This window comes from Poecile atricapillus, chromosome 9 (assembly GCF_030490865.1).
Source record: "Poecile atricapillus isolate bPoeAtr1 chromosome 9, bPoeAtr1.hap1, whole genome shotgun sequence".
Lineage (NCBI taxonomy): Eukaryota > Metazoa > Chordata > Aves > Passeriformes > Paridae > Poecile > Poecile atricapillus.
Genome location: NC_081257.1, coordinates 9,528,998 through 9,548,299, shown reverse-complemented (window position 1 = coordinate 9,548,299; position 19,302 = coordinate 9,528,998). Strand labels below are relative to the sequence as shown.

Genomic DNA, 19,302 nt, shown 5'->3' with positions numbered 1-19,302 from the left:
TTGAAAGGACCTTTCCCCCTCAGTTCTTTCGAGAAGATGTGGAAGTTTTCCTGTTAGTGTGGATCCCTGTTTCTGGACAGCTCTCCTGAGCAGCGTTTTCTGCCACCACTCTCTTTTGCCCTGGCCTGGCACTGAAGTTGAGCATTTAGGAGACTTGAACTCAAGTTCCATTTGACATCCCGAATACTGGCATGAATTGTTCTGTTCTCCACTGCAGCCAGATGTTGCTCTCTTCAGTAAAGAGGACTGTAATAGTTAATGTTTCCCTCTGACCATTCCTCTGATATGTAAGGGGAGAGACAGTGTGAGATTGTGATACCAGAGTATCTTGGCTCTGGCCATCTGCTCCGGGTGCTTTTTGAGGCACAGAGAAGGTCTATTTCCAGACAAGCAGCACTTGGTTTCAGTGGGAGAATCTGGATCTTTAGTAAAAGGTTTTACATAGACTTGATATAAAGAAGGGGGAGGGAGTGTGAGTGGGAAAAAATATTTTAGTAATGCTTGTGGTTTACAAGGTCTTATGATATTTCAACAAATGGCATGCGCATGCCATACTGAGGCAAATTCAGTTGTAGAAGAAAATTCAGAGTTGATACGTCTTTCAATGAATTAATTACTTGGCCTCTATAAAAGGATGTTCACAGATGTGCCAGAGGCAGATGATTTTAGTACAGAAGGCTGGTACTGAGTCTCCATACCTTTGGCAGCTGTTGGTCATATCTAAACCCTTCTCCTTGTAGCAACACATCTTGTGCAAGGTCGCTCTGTGAGGCTCCGTCTGTGCTGCGGGACCGAGGAGAAGGCTTGAGGTTTTGCCCTGGGATCTGCTGGGTGAGCTTTGATGAGGAATGTATTTCTCTCACCCAGAGAGTTGTGCATCCTCACAAAAGCATCTTGAGATGAGTGGAGAAGCTCATTGTATTTCCACACACAGGGAAATTCTCCTGTAAGATCGAGGTTGTTCGCTCGCCCTGTGCCTGCTCCGCATTGCAGAGCTGCTCTGTGCGTGTTCCTGTGCCAGGCAGATGAAATGACTCAGCTCCAGGAACTGAAATAATGATTCAACTAAAAGTTTAAACAAAAGTTGCAGGATGGCAAAAAAGCCTTCTGTGGACTTTCCACTGTTCCAACAACTACTTATGACCTTTCATACCGTCAAATAAGTGGCTTTATCAAACAAAAACCTGAAGCAGGAACCCAGCTTGTTAACAGAACCACTTGGGTTGCCAGTGACATTTCTTTCCTTCCCTTTACAAGCTTGACTGCCACATTTTAAATGGCAACATTTATTCTGAGAAAAGTTGACCGAGACTTTAGCCACATCATTGATTTATGCACCAGATACGGTCAAATTGTATTTGCATTAAAGAATGAGTTGTAAGCAGGGAACTAGAAACTGTGGCTTAAAAGGTGAATATCCTCTGGATATCGAAGTTCAAATCTCAGGTCACAGCTTTAAATGATTATTAACAACTCCTAGAGTGTACAGGAGGGTGTCTTTCTTTTCTCCTTTTTTAATAAAATTCTGTTGAGTAAGGTAATGCAGAGTTGGCATTGTTGAAAACAGGATGGAGACTTGAGGTGCATCTGCAGACCAGTGTATAACCATATATAAAAGGTTCAGTTTATTGATTTATTAGATTTATTTGCTCATCTGAGGCTTTGAGTAACCTGATCTAATGAAAGATAACCCTGCCTATGGCAGGAGAGTTGTAGAGGATGATTTTTAAGGGTCCCTTCCAACCTAAACCATTCTATGATGCCCCTCCATTAGAGGGACAGCTCCATGTGAGGGGGGTCATGCCAATATAGGGAGCATTTTAAGATTCTTCAGAACTGATTCAGTCCTTTACAAAATTCCCAAACTTTGGCCAGTAATCATTGGAGTGGATTATATTTCATCTCTTCTATCTCATGTAGAGAAGCAAAAACTTTAAATATGCAACAAGAGGAATAAGGAAAGCAAGAAAAATGGCAACCTGTTACAGTTGTGTGCCTCAGGGAAACCTTAGAGTGCTCCCAAATCACAAATTTTTTTCAAAAACTCGAACATATGAACAGGAGTCTTTTTCTCTGAAGTGATTATATGGTTTAGGTGGCATAGAGAGGGGTTTAGGCTGTAAAAACTATTTAAAAGTATTTTCTTGGATGTAAGATTAGAAATAGCTTAAAAATCCAGCTTTAGGTAGTTGCCTGTTATGGAAAATTGCAACACAAGGAGCTAAAACTTAGCCAAGTTATGTGCAAAAGAGAACAGAGCTGGATGCTGAAAGGTCCTGGGCAGGCTGTACCAGGAGCACGGTAATGCAATCTGTAACCCAAAGTGTATGTTATGTAAACATAGCATTTTCTGTAATGTGAAGTATAGCTGAGAGTGTGTGATGGGGAGAGAGGAACATTTAGCAGCTTCTGGTGTGTTTACTCTCGAGAAATTGCAAACGGATGTTAGAGAACCTGCTGCACGAATGCCATTTAGATTAGGAAAGCAGGCAGATAAGCAGTGCTGTTGAAAATGCTGAAATTCCCCAAGGAATGGTATGAAGCTATGTCAGGGGAGGTTTAAGCTGGATATCAGGGAAAATGTTCCTCCCCCAGAGGCTGGTTGGGCGCTGAACAGGATCCCCAGGGCAGTGGTCACAGCAGCAAGCCTGACACAATTCAAGGAATGTTTGGACAATGTCTCAGGCACAGGGTGGGACTGTTGGGGTGTCCTGTGCAGGGCCAGGAGTTGGACTCAGTGATCCTTTTGAGTCCCTTACAACACAGAGATTCTACAGTTCTGAATGCCAGGACCCTCAGACATTTAGATAATGTTCTTCTGGGAACCTGCAGGACAAAGAAAACCACACAGATCCACAGGCTGCTTTACCTAAGAATATAGCTCATCAGAGTCCTAGGAAAATCAAATCAAGCTGAACACGTTATCTTGGCTGTTTCAGTTCCTCAAAGACTCCTTTAAAATGCAGTTATTTGGTTACAATAGTTTTTTTAATGTTTTCAGCATGAATAGAAATCTTTGTTCCCCAAATAACTTCTGGGGTACTTATTTCTTTGAGACCATGTATTTTGGCACCACTTTGGTTTCTGCTCTCTCTTCTGCCTGTAGAGACAGTAATCCTCCAGAGCAGGTTAATGGAGAGGAAGGAGCCTCTGCAAGGAGTTTCAGGGCTATGATCATCTAAGCAAGGCTCTCCTGGGGCATTGACATGGGGAGCAAAGCTGGGTAGTGAGGTAATGAAGTTTCTGCAGAATTGCTTGGAACCAGAGGCAGGAATCAGCAGTGGCTGCCTGGCTTAAGTCAGTCCCATCAGCTTTAAAATGCTAACTAGGATTGGTGTTACTACAAGGAAAGTGAAATACATTGTTTTTCTCTGACTGCACTGTCCAGTGAAAGCTCCTGAGTGAAGCTGGGAAAGCTTCCATGTCAGGCATGGTAGTAAAGCATGAGCAGAGCTCTGATCAGAGCCCTGTAATCAGCTGGGAGGAAAGAATTAACAAAGCATCGTAAATATGTTCTATGAATGCTGTAGTCCTTAAAAACAAGCAGGTCTCTTATTAAAAAGCCCCATATTCAAATACTGTGATCAATAACTGTATGAGTAGCAGAGTAGGCACTGAAATATTGTCACACCTCAGCAGAGTCTGAGCTCCCAGCCACCCCAAGCAATGCCTGTCCTCCCCTTCCGTTTTCTGGGAGCTGTTTGCATTTTAGGAAGGATGATCCAGGCCCTGTGGCATTCTCCTGAGTGATTGTCTGATATTCTTGGAGTCTTAATACCACTAAATGTGGAATAATAACTGGGATGTTAAGTTTCACTTGTTGCACATTCAGTCCCGGAGCCACTGCCCAGCTCTGGCATACTGTTAGGTGTCTCCTTCCCATTCCCCCCTGAGCAGAGCAGGGACTGCATCCCACACTCTGGGGACTTTACAGCATCTCTGTAGGGTGCTTTTGATAATGCACTGATGTTGTGGTGACTTGGGGCTCTATTTGGTCCTCTCTTTCCTGGGTATGAGCTCTTGCTTTTAATTTCTTTGAGACTGTTACTGATATTGAGGAGACACTGACATTTCAGGTTCTTGCTTTATTTTGGTTTTCACCACCTAAAGAATCTGGTCTGTTCTAATACTGTCCTGGCTAGAACTTACTTTGAGCTGATGTTCAAACATATTCTACTGCCATACGAGGACAGCCAGTGAGGATTTGCCAAACAGAAGATAGACAAGCCACAACAGTGAGTGAAATAAAGATGGAAATTACAGGAACGTAATTTTGAATGTCTCAGTGAGTCACAATCTGTTAGCAACAGAATGCCTTCTGGAGATTGTGGAAAAAAATGTGAGGAAGAGTATGGGATATACCACACCACCTTTGCTCACATTGGATAGACTGTTGTCCTGCTCTGGGACTCCAAAGGACACAGTCCAGCCCAACAAGAGTTTTATTGGCAGAGCTGACATCAGAAACAGGGAAGGAACTGAATATGTAACCTGGGACTTCAAACACAAAAATCAGTTATGCTCCATTCTCTGTTCTAGATAGATCAGTGATATTTAGAGAGAGAGAAGGATACAGTGCTCTCTGATATGAAAAAAGTTGTGGCTCAATATTAATCTGAAAGTAGATGGGAAGAAGAGCTATGTTCAAATGAAAGTAGCTTTGTGGTTTATCCTTTAATAATCATCTTATCTTAACGGGATCTGTGTGATGATTAATCTCTGACTCTATTTGGTTACTGAATGTTATTAATTTGAAAAAAAATCTAAAAGTAAATGTGTAGTACTGCTTTGGACAGATTCTGTCTGGGAACAGTTTCATTTGAAGACCCCATTTCCCTGGCACTTTACAGCAATGACTGTATGGGAAATAGCATTTTTAAGTGTTACCTGGCAGATGTGATTTGTTATCTCTCCATATCATCCTGCTGTACAGATGCTCTGGGAAAATACAGCTGGGACATGGCCTGTCTCTGTGCCAGTCACTGCTGTCCTAGAACTGAGCATGGCCTTCAGAGGAACCTCCCCATAGCCATGAAGATCCTTGTTTTTTTAACATGTGGAGCTCCCACCCATCCAAAGCATTTGCTTGGAGCAATGTTGTAAATAGTGATACTTCTGGGAGCACAGAGTGTTCAATGACCTAATGAGGAAGGAAGACACTAACGCCCTAGGTCTGATCCTGTCATTTCTTCTGATGCTCAAAGAAATCTGTAGGCTTGGACAACCCAGGAGTGCAGGCATGACCCTGCCATGCTGCTAATGATACTGCTCTTGAATGTCACATTCCTTTTTGTAATGCAAGACCGAGACTTCCAGTGAATTCTTTACAAGCTGGTTCATAGTCTCAGTTAAGTAACACATCCATAATTCATTGACTTAATTATGACAGTTCCTAGGGAGAAAATATGAGCAGGGCTTAATTACAGTGGGCATCAGAGCCCCTGCCCCCTGGTCAGGTTGTGTAGAAGAGGAGGGCAGGCAGGAGGGGGGTGGCTGCAGGGCACTCAGTGTCAGACTTCACTCCAGAGCTTGTGCCCAGGCACCTGATTTCTGTGCTGTCTGCATCAGTGTGGGGGCTGCAGAGAGGAAAGCTATGAAGTGTGCCAGAACATGACATGAATGAAGAGTAGAAGATTGCTCTGTCCCATATTTCCCTTTCTTCTCTTTGTTCATATTTTTTTTCCCTTTCTTTCATGCTCGCCACCTTTTTCTGATCCATCTTCTTTCTGTGTCATCTTTTGCAAGTCAGATGGGTTGCCTTGGTGAAGAGGTTACTTTCAACGTGTGATGACTTAAAACCCAAGGTCAGTCCTGGTGAGCAGAGAGGCCAGATGTGAATGTGACTCAGGCTGGTGTCTCCTGGACTCACAGCCTTGCTGAAGACCAGGGAAGCTGGGAGGTCACTGTAAAAGGCTTCTTTTGTAGAGGGCTGCTGGCTGCAGCTCTTGCTGTCCCCTGCACAGGGGTTAGGCTGTCCATGCACATCCACCCAGCCAAGCCTTCTTCTGTTTTCCACTTCAGAGGCATCTGATTTCAGGCCCCTGGGGAAGAGCCCACGGACTCAGAGGTGGAAGGGTTCAACTGCTATGAACCCTGTGCCTGGTTTTGACATACCTCCTTGAGCACATGAGGGTTTTTGACCTAAAATCTAGGTATGTGCTAGCTACTGTTACTTGTAGCCAGATCTGCACTGCTCAGCTCTTCAGGGGTTCTCCACCACTGTGCTTGGCAGAGCCTTCCCAGCTTCACACCTTTCTTGCCCTACCACCTGTAATTTACTGTTTCTGCCTCACAACAGCCTTCTAGACCATGGATGCACTGTGTGCTACAGCTTGTACTTCTGGAGGTGCAGCTGGGGGTTTAATATCTGCTTCCCTGCTGTTTCTGCTTGGAAACACCAAAAGAGCCTCCCTGGCATGCTCTGACCCCTGAGGAGTGTGCACAGCAGCTGGGACATGGCTGTTGGGATCCTTTGGGCAGCACAAGTTGTGTCCGTGTTGTTCTATACCCAGTGCTCTTGTGCAGGTGTTGGAGTCAAGGGTAACTACAAATTTGCTGTCCCCTCCCTGCTGGAGTTTGGGAAGTTCAGCATCTCTGTATCCACAAGTAACAGCCCTTTCTTCTTTCAGTCTGCTGCTAATTAACTTGTTAATTAACGAAAAAGGAGTGACTTGGGAATGACTCTTAGCGGATGGACATGGGAAGACTTAAAGCCAGAGGTAACAAAGTTGACATTTCAGCCCAATATTGCACTGTCCTGCCTCAGCCAGCATCCAGCTCACCTAAAAACTGGGGACAGGAGGGTCTCTGTGCCACTGGGCCCAGTGCCTTTATAAGGATAAGGAAATGTACTGGCTACTTTTGTTAATAATAATAATAAAAAAACAACCACTTTACAAATCTGTTTCCTACTGCTGTTTTGACTATCCTGTGTTGAATGTTTGTGTGTGGGTAATTCTGGTTACAAAATATCTCTTTGCTTGTGTTCCTTATCCAAACTGGAGGCTATCAAATTCTCTCCTGCAATTTTATGGGACCAGGCCAGTACAATTTTCTTGCCAAGAGTTTTTCCAGTTCAAATAAGAGACCTGGGAGGAATTCACATAGATGGATTTTTTCTTTTTTTTTTTTTTTTTATGGTTTGGGGGTTTCTTTGGAGGGGGGGTTTTGTTTGGTTTTTGGTGTTTGTTGGTTGCTGGGTAGTTGAATACCGGTCATAGATATCTTTTTTGATATCTTCATTTCTCTGTTCATGAATGTTAGACCAGCATAATATAAAGTGCTGTAACAGTCTTAGAGTGGAAAATGGTGGGTATGACTTCACTGGTGATGCCACCACGTTTTGGGGTGTTTTAAAGGTGTCAGTGGCACAGCCTGGGATGTTAGGGGTGTTCACCATTTGTTCATTTGGCATCTGCTACAAACAGGAGCAGCGGGGCTTTTCTACAAAGATGAAGTTCCTCTTTTAGGTCTCTGTGTCACTGTAGAAAATGCAGAGCATCCTCTTTCACTTTTGGAAGGAAATGATCCTAAACAAAGCCCTGCCTGTGCTGTGGGCTCTAGGCAGATGGCCAGTGCCATTATCCTTTAAGGGTGCATTAACAGCAACCTTCAGTTCAGAGGCACTGGGTTGTACCTCTCCCATGAGATGCCAGAACAGGGACAAGGCATGGATCCCTCTTGTCAGTGCTGCTGGACCAGACAGTGTCAATGGAGAAAACATTTGTTCTGCTCTTGGCCTGTCTTCTGCACAAGGATTTGGAGACAACACAGCAAAGGTGATGTTGCAGATAAACACAAGCTACCAGACAGAAGCACAGACTTTAGGATTTTCTGCAGCCAGATGCAGTTAATAGATGCCACCATCTACTGCATGCTTCAGAGAAAGGCACAATCTTCATAACAGGCCCAAATCACAGACTTCTATTTGCACCATAATGATCTCTGGAAAGAAATCTCTCCCTGATTAGCATATGCCCAGAAGGGTTTGTAATGAATAGGCCTTACAGTTTCATCTTCTGAGCACCGCAGACATTTGGTCGTATCGTCAGCTGGTGGAAACTGGCATTGCTTTGTTGCCTTTCCAAGTCAATTTGCAATGAGTGAAGATTGGTCTTTCTGTTCTCCTTCACATGAAGGTCATGTAGCTTTTGTGGCTTTGTGCAATATGTTCTTCCTAAAGAGAAATGAATGTGCAGTTGTGTTTTATTTTGCAATGATCTTCTAAAGTACCCAGTTCAAAGATTGGGCGTGCTTGACACACTTTCCACCCATTTCTTTCAAATTAATAATCCTCTGATGCCTCTCACGTGATCTGTTGGTCCTGCAACAGTTTGAGCTTTGATGGAGTAGGAGTCTTTGAACAACAAGGGAGTACTGGAAAATCTGGGGAACTTCTGTTTTAGAGGCTTTGATACTGTGCTGGTACACTATCCTACTGTTAGGCTGCTTCAGTGTTTCCAGTCTCTCAGGGTCATTTCATAATAGATATGGGAAGGATTCTCACTTGGATTGTCTGCAGTTTTCTTAGTTGCCTGGGGAAGAGTATAACTCACCCACTGAAACTACCTGTACCTTGTTTTCAAAGGGATCTAAGAGCAGGATGCTTCAAAGGAACAATGTAGAAAGTTGGAGAAGAACCAGCCCCCCTGAGGAAAGTTCTCATTCTAAAGCCTCAGTAAGAGCTGGGAGGCAGACATTTTTCCATCCCCTTCTTTCTTCTCTGTGATATGAGGAGTGTCAGCTGCCACTCACTGTGAACAAATGTTTAAGAATTTCTCACACACAGTGTAGAGATGAGTTGTTCTGCAGGCCTGCTGAAATCAGGACTCAGCTTCCTGCCCAGTCAGGCTTTGAATCAAATCCCCCAGTGTGGCTGGGAAGTGGCTGGTTAGCTGGGTGTCCTCCAGACCTGCTCCAGAGGGATCCTGTAGATGAGATCCCAGAGCACTCTAGGAAGCTGGAGGAATCCCTAAACATTTACAGGAACAAATTGACTTGAGAGGGTTTCAGTCACTGCAAGCAATGAGGAGAAAAAGTCCTCTTTGAAAGCCAGTAGAGTTTTTCAGGAACTGCTGCTTCTTCTGAGAGGAAAACAACAGACTTTGAACTATGAACCCAGAGCTGCCCCCAAGCTCTGGGTAAAGGCAGAGTATCTTTAAAGGCCAAGCCCAGCAAGGCTGGCACAAGTGGTCAGGAGCTGGAAGTGTCCTACAAGACAGGACCTCAGCTGCTTGAAGAACATCAGGGAGCATCAGAGGGTAATGGAAGGAGGAGCCAGCAGTGTCACAAGCAGTGTCAGGAGTCAGATCTGCTTTCTAACACATCCTTCTGGGTGCTCTTTGGTATCAAGGGAAAGCTCAGTTCTTCCTTTAGCAGGGCACCAGCAGAGACTTCTTGCTCTGCTGCCTCCCAGTTTTCTCACAGTTCTTAGGAACTCAGTATGTTGGTGGCTTTTCTCCTGGTTGAAATAGGACAATTCCCAGAGGTAATAGGGCACATGGAGCAACCACATAGAGGAGTTGCCTTCCTTCTGTATCGTGAGGAAATGGCTGCAGATCAATTCTGTGAAGTTACCACTTCCATAGGTCTGATCTCCAGGAAAAATCACCTCTAAAGAGAAAAAGGTGACTGCCCTGTGACACTGACTGCATCTGTCAGTTCTGTTTTCCTTTAAGCAGACAGTAATTGATCTCAAAGGTCTTGTTTGCACTTGATGATGCCTCAGAAATCCTGAGTCACTCTTTACCCGAATTCACCCTGGTACATCTGTTTACTCTATGGTTGTGTGATAGTTGGGAAAGTCCTCAAGTACAAAGAATGTTGAAACTGTCATCTTCCTAAAAACGTAGTCCTGCTGCTTTTATAATGAGAAAGTAGGTTTGATATCACATTCCTTGATGAAACACAGCTGTGTATCAGCCCCAACACTTCTCAGGTATTGAGACAGCTCAGTTTTACCGTCTGCTTGTGCTCAGAATCTCCTGGTTGTTAACCTCCAGGAGAGCCAACACAGGTTTATACCTCCAAGATGTTAAATACATATTATATTTATGTCAGACAGAAACATCTTGGCCTACTCTCTCAGTTCCTGCTCTGGACACTGTGTCAGTGTGGAAGAAGCAAATGAACAATTTTTTTTCCTATTTCTGACTTTGAAGGGTGTTTGAGGCTGTGTTCAGCTTGGCTCTGCCCCACGTTTGCTATGTCCATGCATGTCTGTGTCACTTGGATCCTTCTGTCTTTGCTAGGGGTTAAGAGAGGTCATCTGAAGTTCATTTGCATTCATTTTGTGGTAACTTGGTCACGAATTTAAGCTCTGAAGGGCACCAAGCAATTGTGCTTATCAGTAGGAGCCTTGGTGCTCACCGTTTGCTATTGGGCTCTTTTCTAAGTTATCTTCAACCTCAGTCATCACTGGCATCCAGGGAGCTTAACATCAGACAATTGTCTGAGTATTCATTAAGCTCTAAGTGCTTAAACAGTGAAACCTCTACAAAAGCAGCTCTGAAAGCTGAAGAAGAAAAATATAACTGCCTGTAAGGAAACCTTCCTGCTGCTAGCCATAAATCAATAGGTTTTTAGTGGCTTGTGATGAGCATCTTAATGGGGCCTATCAATCTGACTACATTTAAAGTTTCAGCCATTGTTACATTACCCAAGTGATCAGAGATCCTCTGATGGCAAAGATAACTTGGGAAAGATTTAGCAGAATATGAGTTTATCTGAAACTGTGACCTGACAACTGCAATGTCTCTAACTGCCTAAAATTACTCATGTTCATCTTTCCAGGATGCACAGAGACTGCACTGATGCCACTCTGTCTTTTGTGGTAGCTAGGCTGTTTGTCTTCTCATGTCTCCCACTTTCATTTTCTGCCTGCAGACAACAGCATTCACTCCTGTCACACTTGGCCCAAGAGATTGGAGTTAAAATTCAGATCAAGGAGGGAAATTAGGAAGCAGTGTATGAGCCAATGTCATCCAGAATTTGGGCTGATGTAAAATTTGGGCAGCTGCCGCTGCTTCCCAGTCATATAATTCACTCTCCTCTAGCAATGGGTGCAGCACAGCTGCTTCAGAGTCTCACTTTTTATTTTGCTCCTGTTTCGAAGACACCAGTAAAGAAAAAAGGTCCCCATAAACATCCTGTGGCTTAGGAACATGAGAAAGCATAAATTGCTGGGTTTAGGCACTTCTCTTCAACCAGCTATCCCGAAGGCTGTTTGAGCTGTAAGGCCCATCCATCACTCGGGCTACTGATGCCAGTGCCACTGCCAGGGAAAGATCAGTCAAGCTGGATTATCAAAGTCAAAGCCAGAGACAGCTCTTGTGGGAAGTGGTTGAGAACGTCTCATGTCTTAATTCCTCACTGTGTACGAAATAAAAAGGGGATTGTGCACGTGGGGTGGGAATACCCTGTTTCTCATTAACTGAATGCATGGTCTTGAAAGAGAGGGTGGAGCCCCTGTGCAAAACAGAAATCATATTAATACAGTTTGTTTCCCTGTTTTTGCCTTCCAGTGCTCTCCTCTGGGAACTGTAGTCCAGTCCCAGGGCTTTGCATGTGAACACATATATAGTTATTAGTAAAGATGGGTTGGTTTTTATGTGAAAAGAAAAAGCCAAACAGGGAAATGGAAAAAACCAGGCCTGGAAGATGCAGTGAAAGCTCTTTAACCATAAGAAAGTGACCGCTGTGGCTGCAGGGGTGCAAAGGCAGGCCCAGCCCTGTGTCCGCACTCAGCAGCGCTGGCTGTGCTCTGGGCACTGGCTGCCAGAGCCGTCACAGTGGAGCTGTCACCGGGGCTGACAGCCTGCCTGTGCCACGGGGAATGGATGTGACTGGTGGCATCTGTCCGTGCTGGTAGTGGGGATCCCCTCCAGGGAGTGAGTGGCCCTGGCAGCTCAGCACAGGGTGCAGCTCGGGAGCTGCAGCGCCGGCAGACGGGAGGAGGGAACTCCTGGAAGCATCTTTGGGGCACCCCTGTGAGCAGAGGGCAGCGATTTGCACTGGTCTGTGAGTTGCACTCTGCTGTGGTTCAGTCACCAGCCCTGTGTCTTGTCTTGGTTCAGAGCATAAAGCAACTCAGAAGCATTTTTTTATTTTATTATATTTTTTTGTGCTCATTGGAAGCTGGGGCTTTCTAATAGATGCATGTGTTCCAAACCCAGTTATTTCCATCAGGACCTTTCAGGACTTTTGGTGCTAGGAGCATGTTTGCGACCAAAGCCCAGTTTTGCAACCAAACCCCAATTTTTCCTACATCCCTACTGCAGGATTTCTTGTGAGGGGATGTATATGTGACTTAGATTTTAGGAAAAAATCTTACCTGGGAACCAAAACCTCCTTCAGAAAAATAGAGTGATAAACCTTTTGCAGTTCCATGAAATATTTTTCAGAAGGCAGGAAATAACTTCTTGCCTCCCTCTACTGTGGTTAAACAAGGCTGAGCAGTGGATGGGCAAGATGGAGCTTGATGGGGGTGAAGGGTGCTGGATGCCCTGGGGCTGGCGGGCTCCAGGCTGGGAAAAGCCAACAAGCTCCCACCTACGCCTGCAGTCACCCAGGAACTGCAGCATTGGGAATGTGTCCCAAACAGCTCAGTAAGCCCTGAACAAGAAGATACAAGTATTTGCTAAAGGTCAGGATCCTAACTATGTCTTGAGGTGGAACTTTGCACAGAAATCCACTAAAAACCTAGGAAGTAGCATCCTTTTTAGATGTTTTACAGAGAAGGTCCAACACCATACATGCCAATTAAGCAGTGAGGTGAGCTATAGTAAAAGAGCAACTCAGAATACACAGCCATAACTTGCCCTGCTTGGTGTGGCTGTGCCAAGATACCCTTAAAAGTTGTTTAAGCTTCTCTAGTAGCAGACTCATAGGAGCATTGGCACAAGGCATAATTGCAGTGCAGGTAATGTGCTTCATGCATAAATTCATCGCTGGCTACATTGTCCCTCATCAGATTTGATTAAAGTCTCTCAAACTGAGTTGAAAATGGAAAGAATGGTGCTATTAATTTCCACAGCTGCTGATTACAGAGGGCTTGTTGCATTAGATAGTTCAGTGGTCAGGTCAAGCTGCGGTGTCCATATATGAAAGAGCCAGACGTGCTCTGCAGGGAAAAGCGAGCCCTGTGCTGCTCCCTGGTGACTCCCTCGCTCCAGTGGGTCTTGCAGAAGTGGTTTGACTTGTGTGGCCCATGGATGGGACATCGTGTCACAGTGAGTGACTTCCATAATAGCTACTGGTGTTGGCTGTCTTGGCAGAGAGGCAGAGAATGCACCGTGGGGAATGAGCTCTGGGCTCACTCTAGAAGACACCTCTTTAGGTATGGGTCAGGGCACATGGACAGGCAGCAGTGAAGGGGGACTTTGGGATTATTTGTGGACAGACAGCTGACATCAACTTTCAGGGCTGCTTATTGCAGTGTATTTCACAGTAAGTTAAAATTGGATGTATTTTTAATGCTGAAAAAAAAAATAAGCCAAAAGAAAGCAACAGGCAGAAGGCCTGAAATAAAAGGTTGCAATAAATCAAATGAGAGTTTTCCAGGAGCTGCTTGTCTGAGTGTTGCTTGGGGTGAAGCATAGCTTGTTTTCCAAGATCAGCTCTCAGCTTGTGACCCAGTAGTGAGACCATGATCACTGGAATGTCTGTACTGGCTCTGACCAGAGGCTCACCTTAACCCTTATCTTCTCCCTGGCTTGGAACCAGTAACGTGTAGGAGGAGTGTAAGAGAAACTGTTTGTAGTATGATCCATCCCCTGGCATAACCTCAAGCCCATGGTCACATCTGTTGGCCTCAGCATCCTGATGTTTTTTTGGTGCATCCTGTGATTGCAGTGGCTTTAAATTTGGGTTTTGGCCTGGTGGTTTAGGGGTTTTCTTCTTGGCAGGGGGAGGGGGCGGGGAGGTGTTTATGAGAAATACTGAACACTTTTGCTTTAATCACCTTTCTGAACTTTTTTTTACAAGAGATCTTGGTCTCCTCCCTGTGCCACCTCTTGTCTGAGCTGAGGCATCCTCCCATGGAGAAAGGAGCTGCAAAATCACTGGTCAACCTGTTCTCCTTCATGCCTTGTCTATCCTTGCTAAGAGAGGGGGTGAGACACTCCCCCCCACAAGTCATGACTTAGGTAAACCACAGGATCATTTTCTTATGGTGGCTTTAAAAAAGGAAGGTTTTACCTTCCTTTGCTTCAGCCTTTCAGTAATCCTTTGAGATCCTACATGTGTTTGTGACCATCCCTGAGCCCCAAGCTGGAATTTTTAAAGCACTACCAGCATCAACCCCAAGCAAAATAATAGATGAGATGAAAGCAGAAGGAAGCACCATGTGCTCAGAGTAGAGAGCTGCATGTGCAGGTAAGCTCTGAACAATTTCTGATTTTATGCTTTGCCAGTGTGTTATTTATGCCCTTGGAACACGGTGTACATCTGCTTGGTCAGCCTTGAAAGTGGCCTGACTTCAGCAATTGAGACAAGCAGACCAAGGCATTTCCAAATTCTCGGTCATATTTGAGAACTCCCTTAGTTTCTGGCTGGGTTATGTGGATGATGTGCTAGGAAGAAAGAGGAAGTGTTGGTCTGAGCTGTTAGATTGCAAGTGTTTCAGAGTGGCCTTGTAACCTCCTGGATGTGGAGTCAAGCCATGTGTCAGGCACTGCTGCTGGTAACAGCAATGTAATCCAGCCCTGGGATTATGCTGTGTACATCCCCTGCTTCTTTTGTGGTTTTGAATTTCCCTAAAAATGTTTTTTTTTCGTAAACTTTGGTAATGAAGATGAAATCCCCCTTTGTTGCATTTGTATTCCTTTTTATAGATGCTATTGTCTCACTGAAAAAATAAATTTGATCATGGATTATCATGTTCCCATTGCTCCACTCTTCCTCTCTGTGCCTGGAGATCTCTGTTCCCTCTTTTATGTGTTTTGACATAAAACTTTTGGACAGCACGTGTGTTACATGGGCATGTGCTACCTACAGAATACACAGCTTCTTCACTGAGAATGGGTTTGTTCATCACAGCTGCAGTAAGGGCTGCATTTCCAGTTTTTGCTTTTTATTTAAGTTTCTTTTATTTACCTAAATACAAGACATCCTCCCACTCATGCAATTTCGACTTTTCCACTCATAGGGCTGCATTTGTTCAGACCAACCTTGCTGGCCAGGGCACTCTCTCCATTTTTATTCAATAAGAGAGTTAAGCTGGTGACTCTGAACTCACCACCTGAGGCAAGTAACACACCATTTGGGTGACACATTTACATCTATCACTTGGATTTACATCTCTCTCCTCTATGAAGTTGAGCTATTTTGTGAGAAAATATATATATATTAAAAAAAAAAGTGTAAATAGAAATATATTTATTTAGGCAATATCAATATAATTAAAATGATTGAAAACTTAAAGTGGACTTAAGGAGATAGCAGCAGTACCTCCCTGGGCTGTATGGAAGAGGAGCTGTTGCTTTTGGGGAAGAAGAGGAGAAAATAGTGCTGAGGTATTTAGATGACTGCTCTGTTTTGCTTTGTCACAGGAAGAGGGATGGTGTAAAGGGCAAGGTGGGGGGCAGAACAACTTCTTATGTTTGGGCATGGGAAGGGAGAAATAACTATAATGCTGTAAATATTGCAGCTGACACAGCAGAGACCCATTTGGCTTGGAATATAGGGCAATAAATGCAGTCAGGTGATTCAGGGGTGTTGTGCATCAGTCTGCCAGGTAGTCAGGCGAGAGCCGATCAGGAAATAATTATGGCTGATAAGGGGAGCTGTAAGGAGGCCAGCACCTTCTGTGACCATGAAAGGTGTTAATGATTAACTGTTATGGAAAAGCTGGAAGCACATTCTCCCCTTCCTTCGAAGTCACACCCGGCTGCTCTCCTGCATCATTAACTCGAGAGCTGCCCGCGGATGCAGCTGGGCGTGCGGCAGCTTTAATTCAGGGCAGCGGATGCGAATGGGGAAGCTGCTCGCTTCCGACAAGGGCACGGCTGGCACTCTGCTGTGTCTGTGATCCGTGTTTCTGGAGCTCTGGGTTAATTCCTGGGGAAATCCATACTGCTCCAGGGGAAAGGGGGAGAGATTGCTGTCCCCATAGGCTGCAAATGAAACCCCGCGCCGGCAATAGGCTCCTATGGGTGGGTGGGTGACAGAAAACTGTGTGGCTTCCAAATTCGGGGTGAAGATGCAAGAGGGAGGAGAGGGGAAATCTTCTGTACTGTGAATAGATGCAGCAGTGTATGATTGAGGTGCTCCAGGACAGGTACACCAACACACAGATTGCAGCTTCCCAGGACAGGGTCAGGACCAGGTGCTGTAACTACAGGCTTGCACCTTGCAGCACTGCTGCAGGAACACGAAGAGCCCACCGAGCCTGTTAGCAGTGCATGATGGTGCTCAGCATGAATGAGATGAGATTGGTATGTCCTGGCTCGGGACATTCCTGGGCTTGGCCAAAGGGATGCAGGGATAGGGACCACACAGCAAGCTGCCAGTGCCTATAGTTTGGTTCAGCCCTTTGCAGCTGAGAACTGCAGAGAAAAACGGCATCTTCTGCACGATGGCTGCTGCTTCTGTCCACAGCTCTGCCTGGAGCAGTGGGGGCAGAGCCATTTGGTGCTTGGCAGGCACCAAATTAGTCTGGAGATTCACTCCATGTGGGGAACTGGCCTGGAATGTCAAGGCATTGGTGGTATTAAATATAGATAGTGGGGATGGTGCTGGAGCCGTAGTTTGAACCTTGAATAGATTTTCCTTTGCAACCTTTCTGTTCAGCTCTTAGAGTGATTGCTAATGGAATTTACTTGATTAATGCTAGCTAATTAATTTTTATTAATTAGGTCACATTTAGTGACTCATGTCCAGATTTCAACAGGAGTAGAACTTATTTTCCTCCTAGTAGTTTGTATGGTGTTGTGGTTTGGAATTAGGAGGAGAATGATGTTGATGATAAGAAAGACAGAGAGACAATTTTTACAAGGGCATGTAGTGACAGAACAAGGGGGAATGACTTTTTTCCCCAATTCTCTCCCCCATCCCACTGTGGGGGAGTGAAAGAGCAGCTGTGTGGTGCTTAGTTGCCTGCTGGGTTAAACCACAACAGGCCCAGCTATAAACCTCTGCACAGTCCACCTGCAATCAGCACAAATTTCCCCAGCTCAGATCTGCCCCTGGCAAGACAAGGTGCTGCCAACCCTAGGGACCCACAGTGCTGGACCCACAGGGTATGTAAAGGTGCGTTGTCAGGCCAGGGGGCTGATCCACAGGCTGTTGTTGGGTCTGTTGTTGCTGTATGTGTTGGATAACCTTGGCCAAGATCCAGACTCCATCATCATTTCTGAGAAAATTACGTCATTAATGTAGCGTTGTAATCGATAGGCCACGGCCCTGATTCAGCAGGACACTTAAGTGCATGGCTAATATCCATCACACAGTCTGCTACCTTGATGGCTTGCTGCTTTTTTTTCTGTTTTTTATTTTCTTTTATTAAGAACTGGCTTTTGCATTTAAAATTGGATTTGTGCTAAACTGAGGCTTTTGTGCCTACAAGGAGCTCCAGCCGTGTCCTGACCAAGAGGTGCCGTGCACTCACCGTGTCAATGGGGTCTCAGGGCTGGGGGCTGCCACTGTGAGGAGAGCAAGAATCTGAAGGAAGCCCAGAAAAGGGAGAGTCTGTTACCAAATGGTGCATTTGACCTTTTGTGGCCCTCCATCCCCACACAGAAGGCTGACGCAGAGATCGCAGATTATGGAGTGAAAGGTGTGAATTTGGCTAAATTGCATTTGGCTGTCCTTAATACTGGAAGAACACACAGTGTCCAGGAGGCACAGGGAGAGAAAACCTGCTTAAATGGGCAAAAAAAGTTATTGGGGATTTCTTACAGTCCATACTGGAGGGAAGTAGGAACCCAGAGTTATTTTCCATGTAGAGTTTAAATGAATCCTTACAAGGCCCTATTTGATTTCCTTTTTCTTAACATTTTTATTTTTTTTAAAAAAAAAATCTGTAATTTTAAAAGCTCTTTTTAAAAATATATATTTTAAAGATGATTTCGGAACAGTTGTGAAGCAATTGTTCATTAGGCTTGTGGCTGGGTTTCATGTATTTTTAATTCTCTTCAGCTTGGATAGCTTTTAGTCAGTTTTAATACCTATCATCAAGTTTCACTAGTTGTTATTTATTCCTTTCAATTATGTACCTTACAAGCATTTGTTGCCCCTCACAGATCTTCTGTAATGACCCCTAGAAGGCTGAGGAAATGAAGGCAGAGAGTTTCAAACCACCTTGAGAACAGCTTCCTGTGAGCTATGGCTCACCTTAGCCTGAGCCATAGCTCAGAACTGGTCTGATTTATGCACCCACCAGAGTAGTCAGCAATGGTTTGGGGTGTATTTATTATTGCAGCACCAAGTGAAGGACTGTAGGGACTCAAGGTCACCCTCCCCACACAGTCAGCCATGTCTGGCCATGGGCTGTGCTTCTGTGGAGTATTGAAGGGCCACAAACTGTCTGACTAAATTTTTTGGCATCAGAGCACTGAGAGCTGGTAGCTGGAGAGTGATGAACTCAGCATTGAGCTGAGCAGAGAGCTGGGGTTCAGCCCCAGCATAGGGATGGTGCAGTCCTGTGAGCACAACTGGGTGCTTTTTGGGTCCTGGTAATAAAGTCAGAGCTTGGTCACAAATCATGGACCTATTTCTGTCCTCCCTTCCTTGCTGTGACCTGCTTTGATCAGGGCCTGACACCTCAGAGGGGTCCATGGAGAGTTCAGTACCAATTGCTGCAGAGCTTCAAGCCTTGGCCTCTCTGCTGAGCCTCTCCAAGGAGCTGCAGTGCTGACCACATTGCTGAGAGCTGCTAAAGGCACTGTTTTCCATCTCAGCCTCACACCATCACTGTCCCTGCTCAGCAGTGCAGTCTCCCTGGTTACCTGACTGCAGAGCTGGGACAGGCATGGCACGATTTTGCCTTGTGTTCTTTGAGCCTGGCTTACTGCTCAGTTTTTAATGTGACAAAGGCTATTTGCAGAGTCTTTTCTAGTGGTCCTAATTTTTAGAGGAGCTGAGTCTCTGGCATGCAAGTGGATGACAAAAGTAGTCTGTTTAGCACTTCCCCTTCTTTAAAGATGAAGCAGATTTGTTTCAGCTCCATAGGTGAGATCCACAAGATCCTTAGTGGGGGTGGTCCAGACAAACCCTCAATAAACAGGATTGACACGATCTTCATGTCAGGTTGGTGGCACATTGCATTCCTCTAGCAGAGCTCAGCTAGTCAAAATCTCCAAAGTG

At 45.0% G+C, this 19,302-nt stretch overlaps 1 long non-coding RNA gene across 1 annotated transcript in view; it reads left to right on the top strand.

Annotated features, from left to right (window-relative positions):
- Positions 1 to 19,302, top strand: part of LOC131582044 (uncharacterized) — a 74,916-nt gene that overhangs the window by 25,495 nt on the left and 30,119 nt on the right. Inside the window, exon 2 of the long non-coding RNA XR_009278256.1 lies at positions 13,986 to 14,373. This is a non-coding gene — a long non-coding RNA (uncharacterized LOC131582044). The remainder of the gene's footprint in view (positions 1 to 13,985; positions 14,374 to 19,302) is intronic.